This window comes from Struthio camelus, chromosome 10 (assembly GCF_040807025.1).
Source record: "Struthio camelus isolate bStrCam1 chromosome 10, bStrCam1.hap1, whole genome shotgun sequence".
Lineage (NCBI taxonomy): Eukaryota > Metazoa > Chordata > Aves > Struthioniformes > Struthionidae > Struthio > Struthio camelus.
Genome location: NC_090951.1, coordinates 26,141,068 through 26,158,537, shown reverse-complemented (window position 1 = coordinate 26,158,537; position 17,470 = coordinate 26,141,068). Strand labels below are relative to the sequence as shown.

General features: G+C 59.0%; 1 non-coding gene across 1 annotated transcript; it reads right to left on the bottom strand.

Annotated features, from left to right (window-relative positions):
• Window positions 1–1,231: 1,231 nt before the first annotated feature.
• Window positions 1,232–1,325, bottom strand: TRNAI-UAU (transfer RNA isoleucine (anticodon UAU)). Its single transcript has 2 exons — window positions 1,288–1,325; window positions 1,232–1,267 (listed from the first exon to the last, which is right to left on the bottom strand). It is a non-coding gene; the product is annotated as a tRNA-Ile (tRNA).
• Window positions 1,326–17,470: the final 16,145 nt, after the last annotated feature.

Genomic DNA, 17,470 nt, shown 5'->3' with positions numbered 1-17,470 from the left:
CACCTGACAGCTCTGGCTGCTCCGCAGGAGGGCAGAAGGCAGGAGGGCAGGAGGCAGGAGGGACAAATGGCCCGAGGAGGAAAGGCAATCACATGGGCAGCTGTGATCGTATAGTGGTTAGTACTCTGCGTTGTGGCCGAATCCGAGTCACAGCAATGGTTTTGCAAAGCCCGCCGGGTGAAAAGGAGAGTTGGAAAAGACACGGGAGGCACCCGCAAGGGTAGGCCAAGGGGTTTGTTTCCAAAGATGCCATGGCCTAGGAAGCTCTTCTGTGCTCTCTGTTCCAAACATTCAGTGGGCTCGTGCCTAAAATGATTTCCTGGTTTCTAGTGATCGTGCAGTGTCTTCTGCTGGGGGGCTGCCGTGACAGCTACCCCTGCTTCTGGGAAAGCAGTCAAGCTTCTCCGTTCTCCAGGCCAAGCTTGAGAACTGAGAGACTCTGCCTGGAAAGTGCCCAGCTTTTCACCTTTCCTTTCCCTTGCCCTTGCTCTCCGTGTTGCAGTCAGGGCACTCTCAGCTCCACACACAAACTGCCCTGCAGCCCCAGCCCACCCGCAACTGCCATCCCACGCCATAGAGACCCCCAACACAAGTAGCTCTTCCCTGGGAGAAAGAAGTCGCTTTTTTTTTTTTCTTCAGGGGGAGCGTGTGACTTTTCTGAGGTTATGCCACCATGCTGGAAGTCTTAAGTCCTGTTCCGGCCAAGCTGTAAGCTGGCTGTGGGAAAGAAACCCTCCCTGGAAAGGCAGAGCTGCCTTTCTCCCTTGCCTGCTGCAGAGTGAGAGGCGCTGTGAGGCAGCAGCTTTTGCCTGCAGCTCCACCGCAGTGCTCGCGTGTAGAGAGCCAGGAGTGCTTCCTCCTGGCCTGGCTGCAGGGGGAAAGGCTGGCTAGGAAGGCTCTGCCACAGTGAGGCTGGGCAGCTGGTGCTGGGAGAGTGTCCGCCTGGAGGGCAAATGCTGAAGAGCAAAGGAAAATGTTAGCATCTGCGCCCTGAGTGGGGTCTGGATCCTCTGCGGAAGAGAAGGGAGGAGAGCCCAGCTCTGCCTCCGGGGCCCCAAACCGAGTGCTATGCGGGCAGAGCCCAGGTCAAGCCTGGAACGGCCCCGAGCGCTTCTGGTGTTCCAAGGTGTCTGTATTGGCAGGTCCCGGGATGTCTGGCTTGAGACAGATGTCGCTGCTAGGAAGCTGCACCGCCCAAGGGAAGAGGAGGCAGTGCATGATCAAAAGCCCATGCTCCAGGTGAGGCTTGAACTCACACCCTCAGCATCCCTCCGCTTAGCACTGCTGTATAAGTACTGCGCGCTGGCCCATTGCGCCACTGGAGCACGCTTGGAGAGGCGGACTGGAGCCCACGAGCAACCATTGTTGCCTGCGATCACCATGGCTCTTCAGCATTAACCGGGCACCTCAAGTGCTTTCCTCTTTGTCTCGTCCAGCAAGGAGCAGCCATTGCGTGCCAGGCTTGCAACATTCACCAGGGCACGGAGTGCCAGGGCAAAGTGCCCCTCAGCAGGGTTTAGCTGGCTAGAGGCAGGAAAAGGGAGGCCACAGGCGACCCAGGGCTGGGACAGTGAGGTCGCTGCTGTGGCAGCCCTGTGAGGCCATTGAGTGCATCAGAAAGCCCCTGTAGTGAAGGCAGCCGGGGGAGGGGGCGAGGGGAGGCAGAAGAAGGACACCCGACTGCCACAGGGACCGTGAGTAAGGGCAGACCCAGAGCAGCCAAAGCCATGCTGGGCCAATGGGAGTGGAGGCTGGAGAGGGGCTAAGGCAGCCAAGAAGGACACGGAGAGCAGCAGCAGGGAACACTGGTCCCAAACCACATCTCGTGGGGGAGCCAACGGGCTTCTGGCTTTGCGCTCTGCTCCCGAGGGCATCTGGGCTCTGGCCTAACCCCTGCCTGGCTGTCAGAGTCCAGTAGTCTCTGCAGCAGCATCTTGTAGCTATTCCACACAGGGAGGGTCAAGAGGGACCTCACGGAGCTCTCAGAGCGAGACGAGACAGAAGGGTCACCGCACCAGAAAAGCCAGCGGGCAGTCCCCCAAAGCAGCAGAACGTCGCCCTTCCAACTCCCCACTGAAAACCAGTTCTTCTCTTTTAAACTGACAAGCACTTTTCTGGAAATCAGGGTCAGCACCACTTCATGAGTTGCATGGCCAGGGAAAGCTGCCAACTAAGCGCACAGGCAGGGCAAAACAGTACTGGCTGAGTACTCAGCTTCTGGACCTCCTTGGCAATTTGTTGGTCCCTGCAGCAGCAAGGCGGTCCAAAGCCTTTGCCTCTTTACTACGCCGAATGTCTGCCAGTGAAGCAGGTGCTTAGTAAGAGGCAGCACTTGCAGGGAGAGTGCAGTGTTTGGAGCATCAGGCGTTACTGGGACAAGGAAGACGACCGAAGAAGAGGCTTCTCCCAGCAACAGACCGAAAGGACACGGCCATCACCCGCTCCTCTGGGAGGATCCACAAAGCCCCTTCCTGTGTTTGATGAAGGGCAGGGAGATGCTGTGTTCCCGGGTCAGAGGAGGCGCATGGACAGGCTTCAAGGAGCCCAGGATTTGAAAAAGGCTGACAGGGCAGTCAAGCAGCTGTGAGCTGCCTGTAGTTTACAAGAAGCTACTAGGTGCTGCTTTGAAAACCTAATTCAAGAAAGCGCTAAAAAAAACCAACCGCAGCCATGCGGCAAGAGAGGAGGAAGGTCTAAATGAGGCACGTCCACCTCCAGGCAGCAGGCAGGAGGTGGGTGGTGGGGACACCGTGCGCCCACCAGGACATGAGCACAGCCCTGGGGGGGCCGCCACAAGGAGCAGCCAAGGGCCGACGGAGGCCCAGGGACAAACATGGCCCATCCCAGGTTTGCCTGGCTGGAGAGCACTGCAGCTGCAGAGAAAAGCCAGGCATCTGCACTCCCAGGTTGCCGCACCGCTCTACCCCACAGCAGCTCCTCCTCTGCCCTCAGCCTTTCCCCATACAATCCGGAGAAGGGCTGCAGCTCCTATAGCACCCCTGGGGCTGTGGGCCCATCAGGTGTACGTGTGTCCTGGCCACCATGCTGTGTGAGGGGTGTGTCCGCTGTGCAGTGTCTCTGTGCGTGTGGAGAGCGTGAGCATGTGTGCGGATGCGTGTGCAGTGTCAGGGATGTGTTGGGCTGGTGCATGTGCACTCTGGCGGTGCAGTCCTGGCTGTGCGTGAGGGTCTTGGGGAGTGAGAGGTGTGAGCTCTGAGCGTGTCCTAGGGAGGGTAATGAAGGAAGAAAGGGGCGCGTGTGTGTGCGCGCGCGCTGTCCTTAGAATGAGTGAGGCAGTGGTTTGCTTGCACACCCGCTCTGTGGCACGCGTGTCTCTATGCTGCGGTCTGTGTACGGGCGTTATTCTGTTACGGCGCTACAAAAACTGTGGAGGAGCACATGGGGGGTTTAACAGCTCTTCTGTTCATCTGTCCTGCAGCACTGTCCTTTGTGAGGCACAGGCTGGTTACTCCAGCCGTGAACAAGTACACGCCACTTTTTTTTTTCCTTTGGCCCTTGTAGGTGGATTTCAACATCCCCTTTGCTAAGAGCTCCATGGCCGCAATGGAGACAACGCTGACAGCAGCCGAGGGAGCTCCCACGCTGACAGGCCTCCACTTGGCCCTGGAGCTGCAGTGCCTTGGGATTGGTCGCTCTTCAGGCCCAGGCAGGCTTCCGCAGCTAGCAAGATGGCTCAGGACCACGCTTCCAGACTTTCCAGCAATGTTCACACGTCTTCTGCGCAGCCAGCAAGTCCTGGTATCTCTCCCTTTGATCCCGCAGAGCCATCTGCTGCCCAGTGCTAGGGCATTAAAAAGGAACCGTTTGGTTTTAGGCACAGGGAGAAGGGCACGGAAACGCTGCAGGCCTAGGGCAGGGCGGTTCTTCTGGGGTCTGCTTCTGCTGGCATCTCTATGCTTTCTGGAACGGGACAGGGGCCCTAGTGTCCAAGGCAAGGACATGACAAGGTGCCACGTGCCGGTAATCAGCCTGCGGAGGAGTCAGGCGGGGATGGGACTTTGCACCAAGCCGGCCTCGATCCCCACAGGGCAAGGTGTCCGGGTGTGGAGCCTTGGGGAGACAAGGATGGAGCGTGCGGTTTGAAAAGGGAGAGCCAAAACGCTGGAGGAATCCTTTCATCGTCGGCAGCCACAACTTTCTGGTCCCACAGGGAAAGCCCACCGCTGAGTGCCCAACCCCTGCCCCTGGGCTGGAAGGGTGCCTGCTCCCAGGCCACAGCCTGCAAAGCCTGTTGCTCTCCCACGAGGGGTGCCAGGGAAAGACCGGACCCCCTTCCCCTCCCCTCCCCTTGGGTGCTCCTGGATGTGGAGGGAAGGCCAGTGCAGGGGAAGGGGAAACAGCACCCCCAGCTGGAGAAATTTACCAGAGGAAGTGCTTCTCTTGGGAATTCCGCTGCCGATTCAGCTCTACCCTCTGCTTCCACTCTTCCCGACGCACTTGGTAAGTCTCCAAGAGTTGCAGGGTGTGGCTTGCTCGTACAGAAAGCTGCCTGCAAGAGCAGGGAAAGTTCCCTCTCCCCTTCTGGCTGAGGCCCTCCTGCCTCTCCCCTCGACCAGCCCCTGCACGCACGCTCCCGCTGGTGGTACCCACAGCCTTCAAGTGGCAATGCAGCTTGGGGCTGCCTGGCACCAGGGTCCAGCCCAGGTCATTGCCATGCCAGGAGAAATCAGGGGACGCCATACCCAGCCCCATGGCTCCCAAGATGGGCTTCCTCACACCTCGGACAGGTGCTGCCACTCCAGTTTTCCAGGCCGGGGCTGGGCCTGGCGCGCACTTACTCTTTGCGCAGCCGCGGCAGCCTCTCTGGCTTCCTCTTCTTCTCCTCAGCTCGGGGCAGGAAGGCAGCAGCGCTCTCCTCTTTCCCAAGCCACGGCACTGGTGAGTGTGGCTGAACCTCGGGCAGCGTTTCCTGATGCCGCCAAGCCTGCATTGGGGCCAGAGGACAAATTTGAGGCTGCTTCTGACCTCCCTCAGGCGCTCTCACCTCTCAGCCCTGGAGAAGCCAGCAACTGCGGGGCCTGTGCGTCCTCCCGCACACTTGCTCTGCTCTGGCCTCAGAAACCCCCATGCCAAGCACTGCCGCAGGCAGGGACCCTGGCCGGGATTCACCACCGTTGCTTGCTGGCTCCATTCTCTCTTGCTGACATCGCTCGTGACAGGGTGAATGAGGGCAAGGAATGACCGTTTTTCAGCGCTGCAACCGTGAAATCAAACGCTCCCGTGGGGTTCCACCAGTCAGACCCCAGCACGGAACCACTGAACGGGGTCGGTTGGAGGGGACCTCTGGAGAACTCTCGTCCAAGGCCCCGCTCCAAGCGGGGCCAGTTAGAGCAGGCTGCCCGGGCTGTGTCCACCTGAGGGTTGAATAACTCCAAGGGTAGAAGTCCCACAGCCTCTCTGGGCCCTGTTCCAAACTTTGACCACCCTCATGGTGGAAACGCGCCTCCCAACAGCTAGCCGGAATCTGCCTTTTTGCAACTCTACGTCTTGTGCCTCTCACCCTGTCACTGTGCGCCTCTGAGAAGAGCTGGCTAAGTTACCTCTAGCCTTTCCCCCGGGTAGCTGCAGACAGCAAGGAGATGGACCCTTGAGCCTTCTCTTCTATGGGCTGAACAAACACAGTCCTCTCCACCTCTCCCTTGGACACCAGGTTCTCCAGCCCGCTGACCAGCTTGGGAGCCTCCGCTGGATTTGCTCCAGCATTCCAGAGCCTCTCTTGCATGGTCGAGCCCCACCCTGGACCTAGGGCTGGCTCCAGGTGAGGTCTCCCAAGGGCTGAAGAGAGAGGACTCGTGGCGTCCTTCACTCGGCTGGCTACACTCTTGCAAACACAGCCCCGCCTGTGGTTGGCCTTCTTCCCCGCAAGTTCAAGGGAGGGGGCGACCCAGCCATGCCCCCACCACAGCACATTGCTGCTCCTCCCCTTTGGCTTTTTGCAGCAGCTTCTCCCTGCCAGGCATGGGCAGGCAAGCTTGAAAGACCATGGCCACCTGGCCTGCTCTTTGGGGGGCAGCAGTACCACTCGGACTTGGAGACCTCCACGGCTCCGCTCCTCGGCTTACCTGTTCTGCCCTGTTTGGCTGCCTGCAAACAGGAATTGCAGTCCGAGGTCTGGCTTGACGAGGTTCTTGCTGCTTGCTGTCCTCGTCCACCTGAGAGGAGCTCTCCCAAACTGTTTGCAGCAGGCTGAAAACACACAAGCCGGGTGAGGTTATCGGAGTCCCGGATGAGACCGTTCTCCATCTTGTGCTCACAAGCAGCGGCGTGCCAGCCTCTGCAGCACAAGACAGTGCTGCTGGAGCATTTGGTGTATTTGAGCCCTTGTGATCCCGTCAAGAGTGAGGGCCCTACAGGCCCTAAGGAAAGCTCTGGATGCCCAGGTGTGGGCCCTCTCTGGATGGCACGAGGAGAAAACCAGTGCCATTTGCCACGCCCGGAGCCTGCAGAGCCCGCTAGCCGCCTCCTGCTAGGGGCACTAAAGGCCGTGAGGTGGTCAGAAAGACTCTGTTTTGGGGTGAAATGGGAAAAGGGGAGGCTTCTAGTGAATTGAATCCAACCTAAAAACCAGGGAAAACGGACACCGCTCTCTGTTGGTGGGGGAGGATGGTCTGACTTTCACGTTCCTCTGGGAAGTGCTCTCATCTACGCTGCAACCAAATGAGGTCCCTTGAAATGTCTAGCAAAGCAGAACAGCTTTGCTGCAACTTCTCAGCTGCTGCAACACCTCTTGCATCGACATCGGTCGTTGTGACACGAGTTGACAACCTTTCAGAGTTCATACCGACGGCGTGTGCGACGGAAACAACTCCTTCCCAGAATGCCAAAAGCACACGGTCACCGGCATGCTTTGCTCCAAGAGCCTCACCTGGCAGCTGGCTTGTTTGCCCGGGTTTTCCATTCTTTCCCTCCCTTTGAGCTGGCCCCAGATAGCGTGGGCGGAGAAAGCCTTTCTCGAGAAAGGAGGCGCTCAGCAGGAGGACTCCCTGGAAGTAGGAAGGGCGGAGACTCTTCAGCAAGCATCTCTGTGAGCGTTTGAACAAGAAGGACAGGCAGCTGTGCTCCAGCTTTGGATCAAAGAGCCCGATTGCCTCGGAGCTCTGCTCCCGAGCAGGTCTTAGGCCCTTGCTGACACAGAATCCTGTCCAGCTCTTCACTTCTGCAGGGCACCCTTCTGCCCTGGAGTACTGTGGCTGTTCTCCTGCTTTCTCTAGCCCATAGGCTTAAAAAGCGGGGCTTGGCTGGGAGGTGCTGGTGACCTCATGGTACCCTCTCCTTTGGGGCGGCTGCGGGCTGGAGGGCATAGTTCCACACGAGAAGGGGAACAGATTCCTGCACATCTCTAAGGCGCTCACATGCACAGACGTGCTCTTCTGGCGCATCCAGCCCAAAGACATGCTTAGGGAGATGCACAGCACAAGGCCTGCAATTACCAGCCTCCACAAGGAAGCCACGTTTTGGCACAGCTTCGCAGCCTGTCGCCACTCATCTCCACGTGGTCTTCCTCCCCACTTTCCAGCGCGCTGCTTCCCTGGGAAAGGTAGACCCCCTCCGCCACTGGCAGCTCAAGGCAGGATTTTGATCCCGCGCAGAGCGCGGAGGGATCTTCCTAAATTCCTAAATGCTGCTGCACAGACAGACTCCTGCAACTAAGGAGCAGCTTGCAAGACACACCAGGGCATGGAGTCCCAGGGCCAAGTGCCCCTCAGCAGTGGCAGCTGCTGCAGTTGGTGCTGCAGGACTGCCCAGAGAGCCCCTTCCAGGAGAAGTCCCCTGAGATCTGCCGTGATGAGTAAACAGAGGCACAAGAGAAGCAGCCTACTCCGCCGGGCATCGCCTTTTCAGCTTGGCTCCAGCCCCGTGCTGCGGAGGCCAAAAGGAAAACAAACACACCTCTCTCACCAGTCAGCTGTGACATTACCTTTTCCCTCAGTCTGCTTGTTACGCGCTCTGTCCTTTGCCTCCCGGCCTTTGGCGGCCTTCCGAGACCCTCTGGAGGAAGAGGCTGGTCTCACAGGCGACATCTCAGTCTCCGTCCTGGAAACAAGAAAGGCACCAGAGAGAAGCTTGACACCAGAGGCTCGCAGAAACCTGCGACAGGCTTGCCGTCAATCTAGGAAGACCAAGTCATGCAAAGACTTGTTGGCCGCCCTTCAGATGTCACACTGACAGAGTGTACGGAAGAAGCAACCCCTTCGAAGAACTCCAAGAGCACAAGGGCACCCTCAGCCCTTTTCTCCAAGAGCCTCACCTGGCCGACGACTTGCTTCCTTTGCTCTTCCGCCCCTTCTGCTTTTTACGGCCGGCGCCAGATAACGCGGGTGGCACAGGCCTTTCTTGAGAGAGGAGGCACGCAACGGGAGCACTCCCTGGAAGTAGGAAAGGAGAAGGCTCTTCAGCAAGCGTCTTTGTGAGCACTTGGGACAGGCAGATGTGCTCCAGCATCGGATCAAACAGGCTGATCCCCTTGGAGCCACGCTCTCCAAGAGGTCTTGCTCCCTAGGATGTCCTTGGCACACGCCAGCAGCCTGTTGACAGTCATCTCCAGGCAATCTTTCTCCCCACATTCACGTGCCCGGGATCCGTCAGAGAGGTAGACCCCCCCTCCCTTCCCCTCCAGCATAGACACCTCGCCGCCAAACGTCCTAAAGTGAAAGAGGAGCTTGCGCTATCCACCAGGGCGCAGCACCCCGGGGCAAAACTGCCCTTCAGCGGCACCAGCTGCATTTGTTGCTGTTGGGCCACCCTGAGACCTCCTGCCATCCAGAGTCACTTGAGATTTGCTGCGAGGGGTAAATAGAGGCACAAAGAGGCAGTCTACTCTCCCAGGCACCGCATCTTGACCAGGGCTCCAACCACCTACTGCTGAGGACAAAGGGAACACACGCATGAACACACGCACGCATGCACACTCCCTTCTCTCTCACAAGTCAGCTGTGACATGACCTGTTCTGTCCATCTGCCCTTCTTCTTCAGTGCACTTCAGGGATCCCTGGGAGGGAGATTCCGCCTCTTGTTTTTCAGCCGGAAGCGTCAAATCAAATCTGGAAAGGAGAAGACGCCAGGCTGCAGAAAAGGCACCACGCTCCCTTTGCCGCTCGCATTCACAGTCCGTTGCCAGAGAGCTTTGAGAAGGCCTGCCAAGGCCATAGCTTTCCAAAGCAGAGTACGCAACATCCTTGAGAACTCTCATTCTGAGGAACCGGAGAGGCACAGGCCAGACCTCCGCGGCGTGTGCGCACACGAGAGGCCCCACCAGTCTGGGCCAGGGCTTCCCTATCCTAACGCGGAGAAAGTGTACTCCAGGCCTCCTTGCTGCCCCTGGAGACCATCTCGCCTCCCCTCCTCCTATTCACCAAGCAGGAGCTGAGACCTACTCCACAAACGTACTGTGGCAACATGAAGACACTGCCGGGACCCATGCGAAAAGCCACACTTCCTCTTCCTGAAACCACCAGGGGTCTCATCCCTGGGGCCTGAAACAGAGACAGAGGTACGTGAGAGCGTTCCGGCGACATGACTGCCTTGCTCCTAAAGGCAGCAAATCTTTCTTGTGCTCAGGGCAGATGCTGCCACCGGGACACCCTGAAACAAAGTTTTCTCTCCAAATGCTAGCCCTCAACTAGGAAAGCAGAAGATGCACAGCTCAGAGCTGAGACTGAGGGACCTCACTGCCAGGTGTTTTGCAAGGGCAAGAGTCAAGACAGTCAACGAGGACGCGCCTTCTCTGTTAGTGGAGAAGTCAGGCACAGGAGAAGGCATTCGATTAGCCAGGGTCTCTGCGGGCCGGGTTTTGCCGGTTGGCTTGCTATGAGCCTTCCTGGAAAGAGAACACCTGGCTCGGACCTGGTGTTAGCCTCACAGGCTCTCCAAGGATTTGGGTGGTTGCATCCATAGCATGGAAGAGGAGTGAGAGAGACCCAGCCCTTGCTTTGCCTTTGCCCAGTGGGTAAGAACCGGGAGTGCCACACGAGAGAGCTGGGGAAGGGCATTGGGCTGGGATGAGGAGACAGGCTGGGACAGGGTGACCATCCCAAGCAGAGCGTGAATGCAGGCCTGGGGCAGAAAAGAGCCGTTCATGGCAGTGGGACGCCAGGGACACTGGGAAGGGCTGGTCAGTGCAGACGGCCCAGCACTCAACCATGGCTTTCTGCGAGGGGAAGCGCCACAGATACCTGCCTGCGTCGTAGACTCTTTCCCCAGAAACTGCCTACTTTTGAGCCCGTAAAAGCCTCGCCATTATCATTTCTAGCACAGAGAGTGGGATGCTGGGCCAGCCAGAGCCTTGGCCTAACGCGGGGCAGCTCGTCCTACGTTCGCCTCTGTCGCCCAGACCACTGCGTACGAGAGACGGACGCTAGAGAGAGTTGGCGTGGCTGGAGACCGTGGCTGCCCCGCTGGCCGGGAAGGTCCTGGCAGGCCAACAGAGATCAGTTCAGTCGTCCTTTGACAGGTGTCCAGAAGAAGTAGGCGTAGCACGGGGAAGTGCTCGACTTACCCCGAGCAGAGCTGCTAGCAGCTTTCCAGTGCCATCCACGGTGAGGAGGAAGTCATCGTAAAATCTCATGGTCACTTCCTGGTCTCGTACGGAGAGAATGCCAATGGCCTTGAAGACAAAGTCCACGGCCTGTCTTTTTGAGATGGCCCGAAAGAACGCCATCACGGTCTCCTGTATGCAGCACTGCACCGTTGTAAAAGGCATGTGGGCACACACGGATAGATCCTCGTACCTCAGAGGGACGATTCTTACGTCACCTAGACAGCAGCAAAGGAGGAACAAAGTCACCTCTGCAGCAGGGCAGCGGGCTCCAATCACAAGGTGACAACACTTTCTGGCAAGACAGCGCTGCCTCAGAGCAGGCTCTTGAATCCTCTGCTACAGCGCCTAGGAGCGGTTTATGGAGTCCCTTCCGGGAAGAGTCAGAGCAGCCTGCAAACTGAGGTGCTCAGGGGGCAGCAGTGATTTTGCCAGTGCAGGAATAAAAAAGGGAAACTAACCATTTGGTAGGACCACGTTACCGGAGGGCAGGACAAGTAGGGCAGACGGGTGCAGGTCCCATGAGAAAGTGCGTGGTGCCAGGCCATTGTGACTGTGCCCGCAGCCAGTGCCCTCTGGCTAAGCCTATGCCATGTCAGTAGACGCAAGGAAGAAGCAAAGTGCAAGGACGGCACAGCAGCCCACAGGGTTCTTCTACCCCCCCCGCACCCCCACCCCGACCCCCACCCCCACCCCCACCGCCTCATAGTCAGCAAATGTCTCCGCTTTTGGGGCCAGCGTCCTATCCCTCCCACGCACCCGGCTGAAGGCATATTACCAGGAAAGGACACCCAGGGAGCCTTTCTGAGCAGTTGCTCCTGGCTGGCCTCTGCAGCTTGAACAAGCTGAAGTTGTTCTCAGGCCAGCTGGAGGCATTCAGTCATGTCTTCAGAGCAGTTTGCATGCGCCTCAAGCTCGGCGCAAGGGCAGGCAAAGGTTTTAACGTGTCTTCTTACCAGGAACATCTTCTTGAGCGCACCTGGCCTGGTATTCCTTGGCAACAACCTCCGATATACGGAACATGGGTCTCCGAACAATCGAAAGCTCACCGTTCACGGAGCACTCGTAGTGTTTAAGGACATAGAATATCCCCACTCCTAATACCTTGACACCCTGAGAGCAGCAGCGGGAGAGAAGGAACAAGCATAAGCAGCCTGGAGACGAAAAACGGACCGAGGGCTTGCCCGAGCGTGGGGATGCTGCCCTGGGCCCTGCCCACCCCTAGCATGCAAAGGGCAAGATGGGGCACTAGGGAAAGCACACACTCCAGACCTTTCTTTCCTCTTGCTCCTCTGCTCGCCCCCCAAATCTCTTTGGGAAAGCAACAGCAGAGCCAACATTCCTCCCCTACCTACAGTCGGAGGGGTTTCCAACGGCAGGGACCAACCCTGGAACAGGGGCCAGGCTTTGGTTTTTCCATGCTGGCACTGGAGAAGGGAGAAGGCCCAGAAAGTGCCCAGCACTCTCTTCTGCTTTATCGGGACTTCCGTTGTTACCGCCGGTGCCAGAGAAGCTGCTCTGTGGCACATTTGTCCAGGACAGTGTCCTGCGGGGGTGCTCTTTCTCTTTTCAGGGGAGGGAAGCAACGGCACGCCGTGGCACAGGGGTGTCAGGACAAGGCAAACCGTCAGCGTTTCAGGAGGGGAGGACCGAGCCACAAGACCCACCTTGTTCTCTGCCAAGTGCTCTAGAATGTATTCAGAGACGCTGTCCCAAATGGTAACAATCTCTGGAAAGCAAGGGAAAAATCCAAGTCAGCAAGCGCACAACCATTCAGCACCCTGCTCACCAAGGAGGTGACCGGTGCAGGTGAGACGAAACATACCGCCACCCCAATTCCGAACACGCAAGGCGCTCCACGTGGCGGGAGCTGCAGAGCTGAGCTGCGAGGACACCTCTGCCCACTTCTAAGCGAGGCTCCTGTCCTTTCAGGTGGGCATGCCTGAAAGGCATACCCGCCCGCTAGGGAAACGGGGACTAGCTTTCCACGCCAGTGAGAGGACGGTGCCGTGCCCACAGGAGTCGCCCAGGCTCAGGGCAGCCCCAGGTGTCTCCCCTGCAGGAGTCCCGGCTGCCAAACTCACCGCTGGGCCACCAAGGGACGTGCAGACTGGTCTCTCGTGGCACCCACTAGCCCTGTCCAGCCCTGCCCCACAGAGCCCAGCCTTTCCATAGCTCTTCTCCTAGCTGATATGCTCTACAGCAGTCAGGAAATACCTCCTGCAAGCCTTACCGTAGCGGCTGAGATTCCTGAGCGTTGGGAACACGTCTGGCCACAGGTTCTCCATCTTTGCGCCCCCTCACGCTCAATGAGGCCCTGTAGCAGGAGAGTGAGGAGGAAACTTCTCCTCCTCCTCCTTTGCACTTCCCCAGGCAGGCTCCAGCAGTGTTGCGTGGCCTGCCTTCGCCCTCTCGTTGCGCTGCAAAGCAGCTCCTCCAGAGAAGAGCGGTGGCGAGAGCAGCACCCGAAAGCTGGGCTTGCCCAGGCCTCGCAGGGAAGTGCAGGGAGGGGCCCCGTGGCGGGAGGGGAGCTGTGGCTGTGATGCGGCATGTCCCACTGTGACCCCAGCCCGCGTCACCAAGAGGCTGCCAGGCCTCCCGCGACACCCTCCCCCAGACCCTGCCAGGCTTTGCCCACCTCAGCCAAGGGCAGCTGCGCTGGCTGTTTTGGGGTGCTGCCCCCACCCCACGCCGTGGCGCAGCGAGAGCCATGGCGGGGGCGGGGAGGGGGAGCTCACCAGTGTGGTGGCCCCAGATGGGGACGCTGCGCTGCCATTGCTGGCCGCAGGGGCTGTGCTGAGCTCTGCCCTGAAGGAAGGAAGGAAGGGATAAAGGAAGGAAGGAATAAAGAGGAGCCTCGGCAAAGCAAGGGCTGGTGCTGGTTAGGTATACCACAGCCTCTCTGGGTTCTGGAGTCTGGAGTCTGCCTGGGCTCTGGAGTCTGGCTCCGTCTTCTTTACTCCCCCCATCGCGTATTTAGACACACCGACAAGAGCCCCTCTGGGCCTTTGCGTCTCCCGCCTAAACAATCCCAGCTCTCTCAGCCTCTGCTCGTGTGACGGATGCTTCAATCCCTCAAGCCTCTCGGAGGCCTTTTGCTGGACTCGCTCCGGCATGGCCATGTCTTTCTTGTACTGGGCCCAGCGCTTGTGGTACAGGTCTCTCGCTGGCACCTGCTGGACGGCTGCTTGACCTTCCCTCATCACGACTCTAGGTGGAACTAGAGCTCCAAGCGCCCTGTGCTCAGGAATGGCTGACAGAGCTCGCTGGAGCCTGTTAGAGCTTGCGAGAGGTCACAGCCTCCTTTGGCTCAAACTGCTGCACCTGTGTGCTGCCTCGGTGAGCTGTGCTCTCAGCAACGGCTACTTCCTTTCCCCCCGGGCACTGTCCAAGAGTCCGCCAGGACCGTCTCCAAACCGTGCCAAAGGCCGTGCGAATGCAAAATCGGGTCTGGGAGCGTTAAGCGCCACCCCTTGTGCACCAACATCTCGCTGCACTGAGGAACACCTGTGCCATGGCTGAGTGTGGGGGGCAGGTGGGCTTGTTTCCAGGGCTTCTTTCAAAGTGACCGGAGTTGTCCAGGACGTAACAGAACCAAGGGCTGGCTCAGGCTGTGACTATCAGCAGGGCCTAAGCACTGGTTGTTATTGCAAGTCCCCTGTGGCGTAGCAGCAGGACGCGACACCTGGGTGCTGTCAGGGCCCTGAGGGCCTCAGTGGCCCTGACCAGCAATGCTCCACACACCCTGCCCATGGGCCCAGGAGCCCATTTCAGCTCCTCCCTGGGCCTTCTGGCCCCGTCTGCACCAGGAAGCATGGGAAGGGTCTCTCATTGGCATGTGCAGAGCAAAGCTTCACTGCAGAGTCGCCTGCTCCTGCCTCTGTGGGACTGGGTAGTGCAGGGATCTTAGGACTGAAAGACAAGGCAGCTCCTGCGGCAGGTGAGTCACGTCCCGCAGACCCAGAGACCTTTTCTCTGTCACCCAGCGCCTCCCAGGAGCCCTAAGGAAAGGGTATTCTGCAAGGGGATTTGGCAGAAGACAGGGCTGCCCTGGAGCTGGCTGCACAGGCAAGCCCAGGATGGCTGTTGTTGCAACAGAGGAAACGCCCTGTTCCTCGTGCCTGCTCAGAGCTCCTGTGCGTCTGATAGGGTCCCCTTCCTTCCACGCTGCCCCCCAGGTGAAAGGCCTCGCTTGCTGTGGCAATAGGGTTAGCCCTAACCCTAAGCCTTTCCCTGGCTGGGAATCGAACCCAGGCCGCGGCAGTGAGAGTGCCGAATCCTGACCACTAGACCACCAGGGAGGAGATGCCCAGCCTGCCTGTGCACCCACCGGTGGGCACCAGCCCTGCCCTGCAGGGGACCAACCCCTCCAACCACAGCCCCCCACAGCCGGTCAGGAAGACAAATTGCCGTGGCAGCCCGAGCCTTCCCAGGCAACTCTGCAGGCATTCCTCCTTCTTTCTGAGAACGAGGCCCTCAACCAGAGCCTCTGGGCAGCAGGCACCCTGCAGCGGGAAGGCCCAGGGAGTGCAAGGTGGCGGTCGGCGGGGAGGCTGGTCACTGCTGGACACAGGTTTGCACCTGGAAAGTCCCTGAGCAGAAAATCACAGCTGGGCACAAATCACAGCAGCCTGAGACAACAAAGCCCGACAGCACGGGCTTCAAACCCACCTCTCCAAGAAACCGGAGCCAAAATCCAGCTCCTTGCACCACTCACCTATACCCACCAGACTGCAACACTCCTGTCCTGGTGCATGGGTTGGGCTGGGGGAAGTCTGGATTGCCTCTCGCCAGGGGACCGATGCCCCTTCCGGCTGTCCTTGCAGCACAGTGCGAAACGTGAGCACGCTCTTGCTGCAGGTGGCAGCCAGCAGTGGGAGCGGGCTGCTTTCCGAGGGCAGGCAAGCAGGCTGCGAGGGACATAGCAAGGCCAGTGAGGCAGGGACCTCCCTGGCAGGGCACAGGCCCTCAGCACCCGAGCAAGAAGGGAGAGCTGGTTGAGTGTCAGGAACGAGGGCCAGGCACAGAGCAGTGGTTGCCAGCCAAGTCCAAAGTGCTGAGACGGGTCTGAGGCCAAGCTCTGGAGCCCGGTCAGCCAGGGAAGGGCAGGGTCAGCGAGGTGCATGGCGGCCAGGGCCGGGCATGGCTGCAACGTAGCTCAGGCGAGGAGCAGCTCCCTTCTGCTGAGCCACCTCCGCCACCCAGCGCAGCACTCCTGCAGCTGCAACCTCTCGCCAGGACCTCTCCCAGCAGCAGGAGCAGAGCAAGTGGGGAAAGGACCGTCGCTCTTTGTGGAGGTGCGCCCACAGGCTCACACTGCACCCCAGGGTGCGTGGTGGAGGGGACACTTGAGCAGAAAGAGCCAGGGCTGGGCACGGAGCAGTTCGTATCCCCTGTGCTATGCACCTGCCTTCCCCCCTACACCACCCTCTGTCCAGCTGGCTACGCGGGGCCGCTCTTTGCAGAGTTGTCCTTTCCTCATCGCCAGCCCCTGGACATGCCCCGTAACTGCCTTCAGTCCAGTTCTTTGCCATCCCCAAGAACTGAGACTTCTGAAAAGGTGAATCTAGAGCGTGAGTTTGCCTCCCCTCTCCCAGGGAGGCACATGAGGGCTTGCGCTGTTCGGGTGCTGCTCTGCAAGGACACAGACTCGCATTTTCTGACTTCTCCCTGCTAGCCTGCCGTCACCTGACAGCTCTGGCTGCTCCGCAGGAGGGCAGAAGGCAGGAGGGCAGGAGGCAGGAGGGACAAATGGCCCGAGGAGGAAAGGCAATCACATGGGCAGCTGTGATCGTATAGTGGTTAGTACTCTGCGTTGTGGCCGAATCCGAGTCACAGCAATGGTTTTGCAAAGCCCGCCGGGTGAAAAGGAGAGTTGGAAAAGACACGGGAGGCACCCGCAAGGGTAGGCCAAGGGGTTTGTTTCCAAAGATGCCATGGCCTAGGAAGCTCTTCTGTGCTCTCTGTTCCAAACATTCAGTGGGCTCGTGCCTAAAATGATTTCCTGGTTTCTAGTGATCGTGCAGTGTCTTCTACTGGGGGGCTGCCGTGACAGCTACCCCTGCTTCTGGGAAAGCAGTCAAGCTTCTCCGTTCTCCAGGCCAAGCTTGAGAACTGAGAGACTCTGCCTGGAAAGTGCCCAGCTTTTCACCTTTCCTTTCCCTTGCCCTTGCTCTCCGTGTTGCAGTCAGGGCACTCTCAGCTCCACACACAAACTGCCCTGCAGCCCCAGCCCACCCGCAACTGCCATCCCACGCCATAGAGACCCCCAACACAAGTAGCTCTTCCCTGGGAGAAAGAAGTCGCTTTTTTTTTTTCTTCAGGGGGAGCGTGTGACTTTTCTGAGGTTATGCCACCATGCTGGAAGTCTTAAGTCCTGTTCCGGCCAAGCTGTAAGCTGGCTGTGGGAAAGAAACCCTCCCTGGAAAGGCAGAGCTGCCTTTCTCCCTTGCCTGCTGCAGAGTGAGAGGCGCTGTGAGGCAGCAGCTTTTGCCTGCAGCTCCACCGCAGTGCTCGCGTGTAGAGAGCCAGGAGTGCTTCCTCCTGGCCTGGCTGCAGGGGGAAAGGCTGGCTAGGAAGGCTCTGCCACAGTGAGGCTGGGCAGCTGGTGCTGGGAGAGTGTCCGCCTGGAGGGCAAATGCTGAAGAGCAAAGGAAAATGTTAGCATCTGCGCCCTGAGTGGGGTCTGGATCCTCTGCGGAAGAGAAGGGAGGAGAGCCCAGCTCTGCCTCCGGGGCCCCAAACTGAGTGCTATGCGGGCAGAGCCCAGGTCAAGCCTGGAACGGCCCCGAGCGCTTCTGGTGTTCCAAGGTGTCTGTATTGGCAGGTCCCGGGATGTCTGGCTTGAGACAGATGTCGCTGCTAGAAAGCTGCACCGCCCAAGGGAAGAGGAGGCAGTGCATGATCAAAAGCCCA